Genomic DNA, 12323 nt, shown 5'->3' on the forward strand with positions numbered 1-12323 from the left:
TGCTCACCCGCTAGCAGGACTCCTCTTCTGTCCCGGGACTGCGCGCCAGGCGGAGGACACGGATGCGGCGCGCCCGGACCCGCGGCGTGCGGGCGCCCCGGCCCGGACGCGACACAGGGGAGCGCGGGGCGAGGGGAAGTCGCGGGCGACTGGACCGCGACGGCGCGCCCGACCCCGCCTTTGTCTGCAAGGGCGAGGGACGGTGGGGCGAGGGCGAGAGCCGGCGCGGCGGGCAGCGCTCGGCGGGGTCTCCGGGCCCCGGGCCGGGCCGGCAGAGCCGAGCGCCGCGGGACCCCGCGCTGACCCAGCCGCCGCGCGCCGAGGTTCCCAGCCCGCTCCGCGCCGCCCCCGGCCCCGGTCCCCCACGGCCCCCGCCGTCCCGGCCCGCGGCACGCCCCCGTCTTTGTGTGCGAAGCGCGTGCCGACCGACCTACCTCAGCGCGTACAAAGGCGCGGCCCCTTCCCGGCGCTCCGCGGCTCGGCGGCGACCTGAAGCGGCGGCTGCTCCTTGGCTCGGACGGCGGACCCGACGGCACGGACGGCGAGCAGAACGGCTCTCACCCCGCGGCCGCGCGCGTCCGAATTAAGTGGTGGGGCTGGGATGGGAGGGGCCGAGGGGCGGGGCCGGGAGCCTCGGCTTGTCACGCCCCCTGGCCGACCACGCCCCCTCCCGAGAGCTCCGTGCGAGCTCAGGGCTGCAGGCGCACTGGAGTGGGTTCCGCCGGCAGCTGCGGCGTTTAGCAATGTTGGGTTGGCTTCGGGGACTCGCGAAAGAGGGCTAAGACTGAGCATCTGACAGACCGGGAAGCTGAGAAGGCAGCAAGAGTCGGGGAGGAAAAGGAAACGAATTTGTTGTATTTGAGATTCGCTATCAAACCAGGGCTCCGAGTCCGGAGCCTCATGTTCCACCCTCTCTTCCTCAGAGGGAACTGGATGTGCATGCGCACAAGGAAGACAGTGTGTGTTTTACCTTTCTTTTAAAAAATCCTCTCTGATCTCCGTTCTCTGGGCCATTTCTCTGGTCAGACCAAAGATCGACCATCGACCTGTGTCACACACAGCAGGATCTGGAACAGCGCCGCCGCAGAGGCGCGGTGAGATTGGGTGGATTCCACATCAGAAGCTTATTGATTGTTCTGGCAACATAAATCTAGGGATTTATTTGTTGGGAAGCTTTTTTGACTAAAAGCTTGGGTCGCGTTCAAAGATTCTTGTAAGCAGATTATTTCTCCTGCAAGTATCTGTCATGCACGTAATGCCTTGCGCCACAGCCCCGGCCTGACCATCCATCCATCTCCTGGTCCAGGACACCTACCAAGGACTGGCATCATCTGCAGGGTAGTCAGAAAGAAGATGGGCCGGCCCAGAAAGCAGAGCTGCATGAACTTCAGCCACAGGATTGCCTGCAATTCTTCCTTCTTTCCTTCTTACATCCTATTCCTGTTCTAGACAATGGCTCCACAAAGTTACTTCCCAGAACCTGGGTCCAGCCTAGGTTCCCCTCCTGCCGACATCATCCTCCTCTCTCATAAGTTCTATACACTGGGCATGATGCCTAGCAGTCCTCACTCAGCTGCCTCATTCACCTCCCCTGCTGCAGGGGCCTGTGGGCTCTGTCTCCTGAGCCAGGCCTCCAATGTCCTTGTCTTTTCCTCCAGATTACCCAGGGAACTTTCCAAGTGCAAATGCTCAGCTTCTTCTGCTACTAAAAATCATATAAAGAGTGTCTAGTACCTGCCACATGATCAAGTACAAGCTCCTTAGTGCAGCCCAGGGGTGCTACATCCTTCTTTGAGATCAGTTTGAGTGCTTTGAGGTGCTCTTTCTACTTTCTCCAAGCCTCGGGGCTCTGCTTGGCCCATGCACTGTATCTGCAAAAGGTTCTGCTCTGTGACTGTGGAGACTATGAAAGATGAGTGAGCCACTCATACCTCTTCGAATGCCTCTGCCTTCACCCAGCACACTCCACCTTCCTCCCTGAGAGCTGCTCTCCTCTGAAAAGCTGTTCCTGGCCCACGCAAATCGTCTTTTTTTGTCCCTCCATACCCAGCTTGGTAGTCTAATTATTGTACCATACTGTAAATGTGTTTCCCTGGGTCCAGAGTTTGGCTGTGCAGATATACATCCTTGGGAGTAATGTCACATCTGGTATGCTTAAGTGTTATGGATTAAGTTGTATTCTATCTACTGTTTTGGGTTTTTTTGTTTGTTTGTTTGGTACAGGGGATTGAACTCTTGACCTCACATTTGCCAAGCAGGCACTTACACCACTGAGCTAAACCCCTGGCTCCATCTACAGTTTATATATTGAAGCCCTGGCCCCCAGTGTACCTGTGTTTGGAGACAGGTCCTATATAGGAAGGAGACTAAGATGAAATGAGTCAGAAGGTTGGGCCTTAATCCAATAGGATTGGTGACATCAAGACTGTAAGAAGACAAACGTCTATAAGCCAGAAAGACAGGCCTTGCCAGAAACCAACCCTGCTTGCATCTTGACCTGGAATTTCCAACCTCTGGAACCATTATGAAGACAAAATATCTCCCTCCCTACAGCTGTTGTCTTTATTCTAATACAGATAAAAGTGACTTTTAAAAAAGTGACTTAGTCCCTATAAATAAAGCTTTATAGCCTCCTGCTCTCATGACATCCTGTTTTTACCCACCCAAAGCCACTGGGCACAACTTGACAAACTGTCTTTATTCTATTTGTCCATGAGATACTGAACCAACCCTCTTGATAGCATGTGTGAAGCTAGAGCCTTTTCTTTGTTTAGTGCTCAGCCCTTTTGGACACAAGTCCCCTGGGCCAGGTGTATACCTAATAAATCCTCCTGAAACCCCTGCAGTCTCTCCACACTCTTAAATTCTACAACAGTTAGAGAATAAAATGTCTTTCTTAAATTGCACAGTCTCTAGTATTCTGCTATGAGAGCGCAACCAAATTTGGATTCTAAATACAATAAAGCACTAAACTACTGCTAGCCCAATTTGTTCCCTAGAAGAGCCCACATACATTTTTGTGATGCCAGGTAACTGGGCACAGCGTCTGGATGTGATCAGTAGACACTCAGAGAACTGTAATCCATATATTAGTTCCATAGTCTGAAATACAAATGCTTAAAAATGCACTTACTAACCCACCTCCATACTGAGCACAATAATGTCTTTTAAGCCAAAAACAAATAAATGGAGAGCAAATACTTACTTTCAATTTCACAATTCAAGTCTTTATTAAAAGACCAAAGGCCAAAATCACTGTTTTGGACTGAGTGTTTCACATTTTTTAGGGACTCTTAGAGGGACTTTGATTAAATATCCAGTTTAATTGGGGTCCCCTAAACCTAGAGTGATTGGATCTTGGAAATAAAAACTGTATTGTTATAAACTATGGTGGTATTTTTATATTCCTAACCCTAGCCATAGGGCCTAGAAGATAGCAAGTGTGTGAGTAGTGTTTGTTGAATGAATAAACCTGGTATTTCAAGGACTTCTCAGTGTCATCCTGAGTGACACCAGACTCAGAGCCTGAACCTGAGCCTAAGCCTGTAGATATCACATTCTGAATGAGGACAAGAAACCAGTGGCCTCAAAAAATGGAGGTTTGCACTTAGATTCTTGTTCCTAGGCTGACTTGGTTTACCAGGAGACACCCATAGCCCTGACTGACTTATTTTCTCCAAGTAAAATATAAATAAAATACTCTTCTGAGTGGTTTCTTAGTGTTATGGCTTGCATCAGCATGTCCCCCTCAAACCTTATGCACTCAAAGATGGAGCCTCTGGGAGTCAGCTGGGTCGTGGGTACATGCAGCATAGATCTAGGTGGAGGATGAAAACCCGACCCTGGGTGTGGGTGGCAACACCCAAAGGCTCGCATCCTGGATGGGATAAAATAGAAAGGTGGGCTCACTGCTTGCTGCCTGCTGCCTGTCACATCACAGACCTTCTTCTCTGTGATGCTCCTCTGCCATACTTACTGCCAGCTCATTTTGGGCTGAAACCTTTGTGAACTGTGAGCTAAACTCTCCTCCTTTAACTTGTAAGTGTCCAGTATTTTGTCCCAGAAACAAGAAAAGTAACTAAGACATGGAGTCACTGATTCCATATTCTCTAGTGTCATATTACTAGAAAACAATACAAAACAATTAAGTGCTCACCTACAAGTGTACCTATATACTCAGCATTGACCTTGCCCTTTTGTTATGACATCTGGGAACCTTTTAAGTTCATTCCTAAGGAAAATCAAAAACAAAAGAAATGAACCTTTGGGAACATAAAGTGGAGCAAGGCAAATCAGTTTGGGATAATATATAGCTTTTCCCTTATTTTTATTTTATTATGCTTACTTTACATGCATGTGCTTGGGACGGAACCCAGGCCTCACTCATGGTAAGTAATATGAAGTTACAATTCCAGCTAACAAGATAGCTTTAAACACAGCCATATAAATAACTATGTAAGATTAGTGGACAGCTGTATTAAAACACCTAAGTGCAAAGATTGTCAAACTGAATGAAAAATGTGGCCCCACTACATGCCAGCTACAAGAAATGTGTCACATATTTAAAAGTCAGAAACAAGCATCATCTCAACAGCATGCTCCCTAAAATGAAATATTTAGAGATCTCTTGATTTCCACAATTTTATCAAAAATAGTTTTCTGAAGAATCACAAATGTCTTGGCAAGTCTGTTACAATTTCCAAAATCCTGTATTATTTCATACAGACTCTCAAGTTTCATACAAATGGAGTACAGGTCATACAAATAATAAAAATTAGAGAAATGGAAAAGCATAGGAAATCAAATAGATGAGAATCTTCTTTTATCCATAATGCAGTATTAATAAAACATTTTTAAAAGTTAAGTTTGAGAATCACATTAAAATACTAATGAGTTTATAATTATTGTTCTTACTGTCATTGATAATTTTCCTATACACAGCAATATTAGACGATCTTATATTCTGCAATCAACTGATGATTTGCTGAAAGATAGAGGTTTTTGGTCGTCTACCTTAGTCATTTTTCCTGTGCATAATCTTGAGATTGTTATTTTATGCCCTAATCATCATTCAAAGGAACTCCAAAGAGATGAGGCAAACTCCATAGGTCCCTCTTGGAGCAAAATTCATTTTCACACATGTACTATTTTGCATCTTAAATGTTGCTCTATGTGTTTAACATTTAAATAAATAATAACCCACTCAAAAAGAAAATTTTTGTTTTAAAGTCATGCTCTTTCATGTCTCCATCAGTTCTCTAGAAGTTTCAACAGCACCTCACGACGCAGCAACTTAAAACAAGAACGGATGGTTTGCTTTGTGTGCTGAGGGTTATCAGCACAGACCAGGTTCCGCTGACTACCACAGTCATGCCCTGGGTAGTGTCAGCTCAGCTCCCTCATGCATTTCAGCTGTTTGGGAGGTTAGCCAGAGACTGGCTTGTTCCAGGAAGAGGAAGTTGAAAGCCCTTGAGGTGACCTAAGCTGTCAGCTGAAACTGCTCACATGCCCTCCTTCCAAGCCTCGCTACAGGCCAGGTGGGACTCCCCTGCATAGCAGCCAGGTGCAAGTAAACAAAGGGGGATGCAATGAAGCCTTTTAGGTCAAGCATCAAGGTCGTCCTGCTGCATTTATTGTTTAAAACTGGCACCAGGAGTGCCTGAATTCAAGGTCTGGGGAACTAGCCCCACCTCTTAATTTTAGAAGCAGTAGTCATATTGCCAAGGAACCTAAATACCTGGCTAAGGAGAGTCACTACAGCCATCCTTGCAAACAACTTCTCTCTGAGTCAGTTGTAGACAGCCAGGCAGTGGAGAGTAGCCGGTGGTACAGTCTCAAGAGAAATCTTTTTGACTATAAACAACCCAAAAGTCCTTGGCCCTCGGACATGAAGCCCACAAGAACAGGTTTGGTAGGCTGGTGTTGGTGTCATATTCTGAATAAATAGGTCAAAGCAGATACTTGGTTTCTTCTTTTTAAAATTTAAAATAAGAAAAAATATAAGTAAAGAAAACTTAAAATAAGAATAAAAACAAAGGGCCGAAAACAAGGGCTTCAGCACACTAAAGCAGTTAAAGTAGACCAGGTTCCAAATCAGAACAGTGACTTAGCAGTGTCATGGTCTGGACCTGAAATGTTCCCTCAAAGCTTCATGTGTTTGGAGGTGGGGTTTTTTGAAAGCCATTGGATTATGGGGATGCAGTGCTCATCAATGTCTTAATCCATTGATGACTTCATAGACAAAATGTGCTGTTAGGAGCAGGGCCCATCGGAGGACGTGGGTCACCAGAGAGCACGGCTTTGGCTCTAGCTCTTCCTTTCTCTTTGCTTCCGGCCACCACGAGGCCAGCAGCCTTCTCCTATCATAACCTCTCGCAGTGGTATTTCTGCCTTGCGCCGGTCAACCATGGACTGAAACCTCTGAAACAGAGTCAGATTCAAACCTCTCTTCCCATTGTGGTCATCAGGCATTTTCCTATCTACAGGAACCTGACTAATTCAGACAACACTCATGGATTCCTGGTGGAAGACCTCACAATGCAAAAGCAAGATCTTGGGCAGACTAGTAGTCCATGCCACCTCAGGTCCTCTTCTAAGCTCACTCCTACTGTTGGTAGAATTCAGTTTTTAGTGGCTGTGGGACTAAGGTACCTGTTTCCCTGGCAGTTGTCAACCAGGAGCTACTCTCAGTTCCTGAGGACTGTCCCAATCGCTCACCACATGGCCCTTCCCATCTTCAAGTCATCAGCGGCTCCCCAGACCCTAGCAGCTTCCTTCTCAGCTTCTAGGCCCGTGTTCCTGTGAGAATTGGGCCCAAGCAGATTGTCTCCTTATCTCACAGTCAACTGATTCTGAGATCCTCCATCACAGCACTATGGATCTGGCATGAGCATGTCCTCCAGAAGTTCATGTGCTGCATGGCTTGTGCCCCAGTATAACTGGAAGTTATGGACTAGTAAAAACAAAAATCTACCAGGAGGTCCTAGTCACTGGAGCAATGTCTTCAGAGGAGGCAATAGAATCCAGCCTTATGATCTCTACCACTGTTGGGCTGCCACCTGCCATTAGGCCCTGACCAGAGGCTGAATCGTGGGGCTACATGATCTTGAACTTTCAACCAAAACAGCTTTAAATTAAATAAGCTTATTTTCTTAACAAAGTTAGCCTGCCTCAAATATTTCATTCAAGTAACATGGAACTAAGAGACTTAAATTAGTGCCTCATAGAATAACTGAGACAAGGTGCTTCCACACCTCAGGCCAGAAATCTAGGAAGCTGCCTTGGAATTCTGCCCACAATCATGAATATAGGTGGATAGACAAAAGAATGTGCGGACAGATACTCTTTAGGAAAGAATTAATAGCTGTGAGGACAGGTAGAAAGTAGAGGTATCAGTGAGCTTGGTAAATATTTAGGTAAACCAGAAGAACCAACACTAAGAAGGAAGTCTTACTAGGCCATACCACTGTGCAATGAATCTTTATGAAATCTGGTGAATACTGAAAAATTAGGGAGAGAAAAACAAAGTTAAGAATATGGTGCCCTAGTTTTACTATTTTAACGGCATGGTAACTTGAACATACTAGTACAGTATTTCCCTTATTTTGCTTATATAACTGGCACAGTTGTTGTATAAGATTAACACAATATTCTATAATCCTGGAAAATGCTTTCAATGAAAATATTGATACATCTAATTTGAGAAGAATTTTTATGATAAGATATATGATTTATCATGCAAATATGGCATATATGTACTTCAACAGTACTTGGAAGGCATGAAAACGATATACTGATACCTGAAACAATATGCTACGAACCAGATGATAAGAAATTAGATTAGATTAAATAACCTCTTTATGTGAGCATTTGTGAGAAAGGGAATTGAAGGATTTCATTAAATATTCTAATAGTACCAATAATATAAACTAATATTTTCTTCTATTATATTTATCTACTAGAAAGCATTTGTGAACTCTGTAGCATAGATGTACCTCACAGTGAAACTTTGTCACTTGTAGAGCATTGAAAAATTAATTTCAAGACATCTAATACATGTGCTTTCTAAAATGCTTAATTTAGTTTTTATACAACAGTTGTTCCTTATTGTTTAGAATTATAAAATCAAAGAGAGTCTATAAATGGTGGCTGTAGTTTGTAATTAAATATCACAAAGAAGGGAGACAGCTGTTAGTATATAAACAACCACTGAACGAAGCCAAGACCTGAGCTTTACATCTTTTCTTTACATGAATCCAAAACCAGAAGAAAGGATTTCCTGAGGGTCTTCCTGTGTGTTAAAGGCTAAGAGCTCTAAAAGGCAAGGAAGGAGGACTGCTCAACATTCAACTTGTCAGAAATAGTGAGCTATCTTAAGAGCAAACACTAAGAAATAAGCAGATCATTTCAGATTTCAACACAGAAAAGGTACGTTGCTATATATTTTTCACTTCAGATGGCTCTTATGAAATACAAATGGCCCATTTACTAAGAGTGTTCTACAGTTTTTTTATTCTTCTAGTATTCACTCTAGATAAACACATTCCCATTAGCAGAAAGAATCCCTTGGAAAGCTTAGATCAGAAATAACCAGTTGAGTGTCATTTAGATACTATATTTATTCAGAGGAATGATGTAAGTTCATGGAGTGGTGGAGCGAAGGCAACGCTAGGACTAGAGAGCTTCTTTCTGGTCAAAGATGTGTTCCCAAACAGCTGGGCAACTTTAAACAATGCGTTTAATTCACTGTAGCCTTCCATTTCCTCTGGATTTGATGCTGGATGACTCTATATAACAGTTCAAATACGTATGTGTGTGTGTGTGAGCCCATGTGCATGTATTGCTCATATGCATTAAAAATTGGGTACTAATAGTTGTGCCACCAGACTCAGCAGGAAAGGGAGGCTGTCCAGTCCACTCTAAGTTTACAAGTCCAAACTACAGCTATGTGAAATCTTACCAGAAGTTTGCTTATTAACCCTACCCAGAGAAGTGTGCCACCTACACATTTGAACGGCTAATGATTACTGGACTTTTGAAACTGCTTTGCATTGATAACATTCCTCTGTTTCTTCCAACGAAGTTAAATATGAACTAAAAACTCTAAGGTTAACATTTGCTGGACCACATTAACAGTAATACAAGGTTGAACTTTATAAAGCAAAAGACAGAGCAAATGATGAAGGACAGAGTGCCCCTTGGGTGCTGAAAGCACATGCTAGAGATGTCACAAAGTTCTCCCCAGTCACTGCTCAGGCTCTAGCCAAGAGTGCTAAGGACAACCTGCCTGTCCTCATATTCCAGCCTGCCCTTGAAACCTCCTTTTTCTAAGTCAACAGCTGAAACACAGTGCAAAACACTGGGCATTGACACGCATCTGTTTTTCTCAGCTCATTTCTCTTTGCAACAACTGTTGAAACTGTTGAAACCATCTGCTATGTTCTGCAAAATTTTATGCACAACTAAGAAAGAAGAAAGGAAGGAAAGAAAGAAAGAAAAACAGATACTATCTCAGTCTTCAAAAGACAGAGAAAATTGGCAAATCTCTGTCCAGATTGAAAGATACAGAGAAAGTGAGATGAAGACACACATAGGGGGAAAAAGTAAAAAGTATTAAGAATAAAAACAGAACATAAGTATAGACACTCAAAATCTAGAGAAAACATGGAAACACTATGAACAACTTAGTTTGGAAATTAAAATAAAATAGAGAAGTACAGCTTTCTGCACATGACTCAGCCTGAATTAAGAAATCTGCAGAATCCCATAAACTGTCAGTATGTTGGACTAGCAATTAAAATCTTCTCACAGAATAGAGGAATCTAGTGCTGTTGAAATTGATTTTAGGAAAAAAATTGCTCGTGATAATTCTTGGTTTGGTGGGAGATCTTAATCTTTTAAGAGATAGTTTTATCAGCATGACTAATTAAAAGCAAAGCTTCTCTTTTAACTCTCAACTTCTCTTGTCCTTGGGCCCCTTTATCAAGAAAACACCTGACAGCCTCTTCTCCACACACAAAGATCAGGCCAATCTTCATCTCCTCCCACAGGCCCCATATCTGCCCAGGTGATCAAGCCAACCCACACTGTCTTCTCTACCATGTCTCTCAAACTCACTTTGCCTTTGTTATGACTGTGTCTAGACTTCCCCAAAGCCTCATGGTCATAGGTGGGGCTTTCTGGAGGTGGCTGGATCAGAGTGTGTGGAATTAAGGATGTAATGCTGGGATTAAGGCTGCCCCAGCCTGGTGTGAGTATACACCCTAAGGCCAGGTAGCCCGGATGAGCTACAAGGAACAGAAAGCAGTTGCTGCTGCTGCTGCTGCTGCTGCTGCTGCTGCTGCTGCTGCTGCTGCTGCTGCTGCTGCTGCTGCTGCTGCTGCTGCTGCTTGTCTTCTGCTGCGTCCTGCCCACTCTGCAATGCGACTCTGCCATGCCACCCTGCCTTGGAGCCAGCCAACTATAGACTGAAACTGCCACAAACTGTGAGCTAAATAAATGTTTCCCCCTTAACTTTAAGATGGGGTATTTCATGTCAGCAATGAGAAAAGTAACTAAGACATCATCCATCTATTGATTTCCACCTGACCCTCCCATATGTCTCCCCTTCCCAACCTGATGTACAGCCACAAAGCCTGCTTCCTCCCGCCTGTCGGTCCTCAGTCCTCTCTAAAGCAGGCTGCATTCAGTAGGCTAACTCAGCAAAACAAAGTATGCTATTCTTTTCATCTCAAAGGTTTACGTTTAGTAAAACTCAAAGTTGCTTCATCTTTTAAGAAATGACTTTTCTTTCCTGAACAACAGTTATCCTGAAGAACTGTTTTAACTCAGTGTTTTTGTGTAGAAAGGAGTTAACTAGATTTCAGAAGGGAGTACATCAATTAAAAAGCACAGTATCATCCAGGTGTGGCACACACCTGTAATCCTAGCTTTCTGGAAGGAGGTGGCAAAATGATCAGTTTGAGCCTCACCTGGGCAACTTAGAAGACTCTGTCTATAAATAAATGCATAAGCATCAGGAACTTTGCTCACCTCTAAGTTCAATCCCTAGTACAACAAATAAAACCAAAAAATGTGATATCTATATTCAAGAAACTAATGAAGTTATTATCTGGTCTGTATTTTAATTCTTTTTTTCCTTTTCTCCGTGTGTGTGTGTGTGTGTGTGTGTGTGTGTGTGTGTGTGTGTGTGTAGGGGAGTGAGGCAAGATCTTGCTATACAGTACAGGGAGGCCTTGAACTCACTATGTAATCGGGGCTGGAACTCAAAGCAATCCTCCTGCCGCAGCCTCCTGAGTACTAAGGTTCCAGGTGTGCACCACCATGCCCAGCTCTATATTTTTAATTCTTGCACTCATGTTTTTTGCCCTAATTATCTTGTAAATCCTGAAGGAAGGCAAGAGCTGATGTCTAAATCACTTAGCATAGTGAGTACATGATAGAAACTGGATTGACATTTATCAAATTTTACCAGAAATCAATATGACTGGAACAGGGCATGGCCCAGCAGTGAACCTCATGTGTGAGCGAGGCTCTTAATTCAACCTCCAATGCCAAACAAACAACAAAAAAATCAGCATGATGTAATTACTCAAAACAACGTTATTAGATCACTTTCCAGTTACATGAATTACTAATAAAATTGTAAAAGTTTATTCTTATAAACATTTTATAACATTTATTTTAATACTTTCTAAAATATATTACATATTTTTCTGCTCTCGTTAAATAAAGATCCTTAAAAGCAGTGTTTAAAAGTCACTCTCGTCTGTTTGAGGATGACAGGACGATTTGCTGGGAATTTTGATGAACCCAAATTTGGTGCACGTTGCCCATCAGCTGGCAGGACTGTCCACAGGATGCAGATTTGTATTTGGGAAAGCAGCTGGTCAGCCACTCCACAGAGCTCTGGGACACATGTGCCTCAGAAATACAACAGCAAATAAAAAGACCAGGGGCACTGTTGTGACTGAGGTTTCCACTATTCCCAGTGCACTACAGATGACAGGGTCCAAGCCAGAGGACGGTTAATGGGGCAGGAAACGAATATGCATGAGCTGGACTCCCACCCAAACGCTGATGAAGGTGCTGCCCACTTGCACTGGCAGTGAAGCGGGGGTGGATCCGGCAGTTACACTGTGCACAGGACTACTGCTGACTTTCTTGCAGATTTACTGTGAATGCAAAACCTCACTGAATAACAACAGCAGTAATGAATGCTACACTTGAGCCTCTCACACTAGTTAAAGAGAGTGGGCCAAGTGAAAAGTCAAATAAAAATAAGGTGGATGGGATAGAGAAGAGCAGGAAAAGGAAGGAGAGAG

General features: G+C 43.8%; 1 protein-coding gene across 3 annotated transcripts in view; it reads right to left on the bottom strand.

Annotated features, from left to right (window-relative positions):
* Fam107b (family with sequence similarity 107 member B) overlaps positions 1-12323 on the bottom strand; it is a 178184-nt gene that overhangs the window by 68841 nt on the left and 97020 nt on the right. Inside the window, exon 1 of one of the 3 annotated variants that reach the window (XM_013151299.3) lies at positions 435-612. The exons of 1 other annotated variant lie outside the window; for it this stretch is intronic. The gene's annotated coding sequence lies outside the window, so the exon portion shown is untranslated. Of the gene's footprint in view, positions 1-7; positions 31-434; positions 613-12323 lie in introns of those variants that run through there. One more of the 3 variants, XM_013151301.3, reaches the window with a different exon arrangement.

This window comes from Cavia porcellus, unplaced genomic scaffold, assembly GCF_034190915.1.
Source record: "Cavia porcellus strain 051 isolate PalLab524CR breed Dunkin Hartley unplaced genomic scaffold, mCavPor4.1 scaffold_7, whole genome shotgun sequence".
Taxonomy (NCBI): Eukaryota; Metazoa; Chordata; class Mammalia; order Rodentia; family Caviidae; genus Cavia; species Cavia porcellus.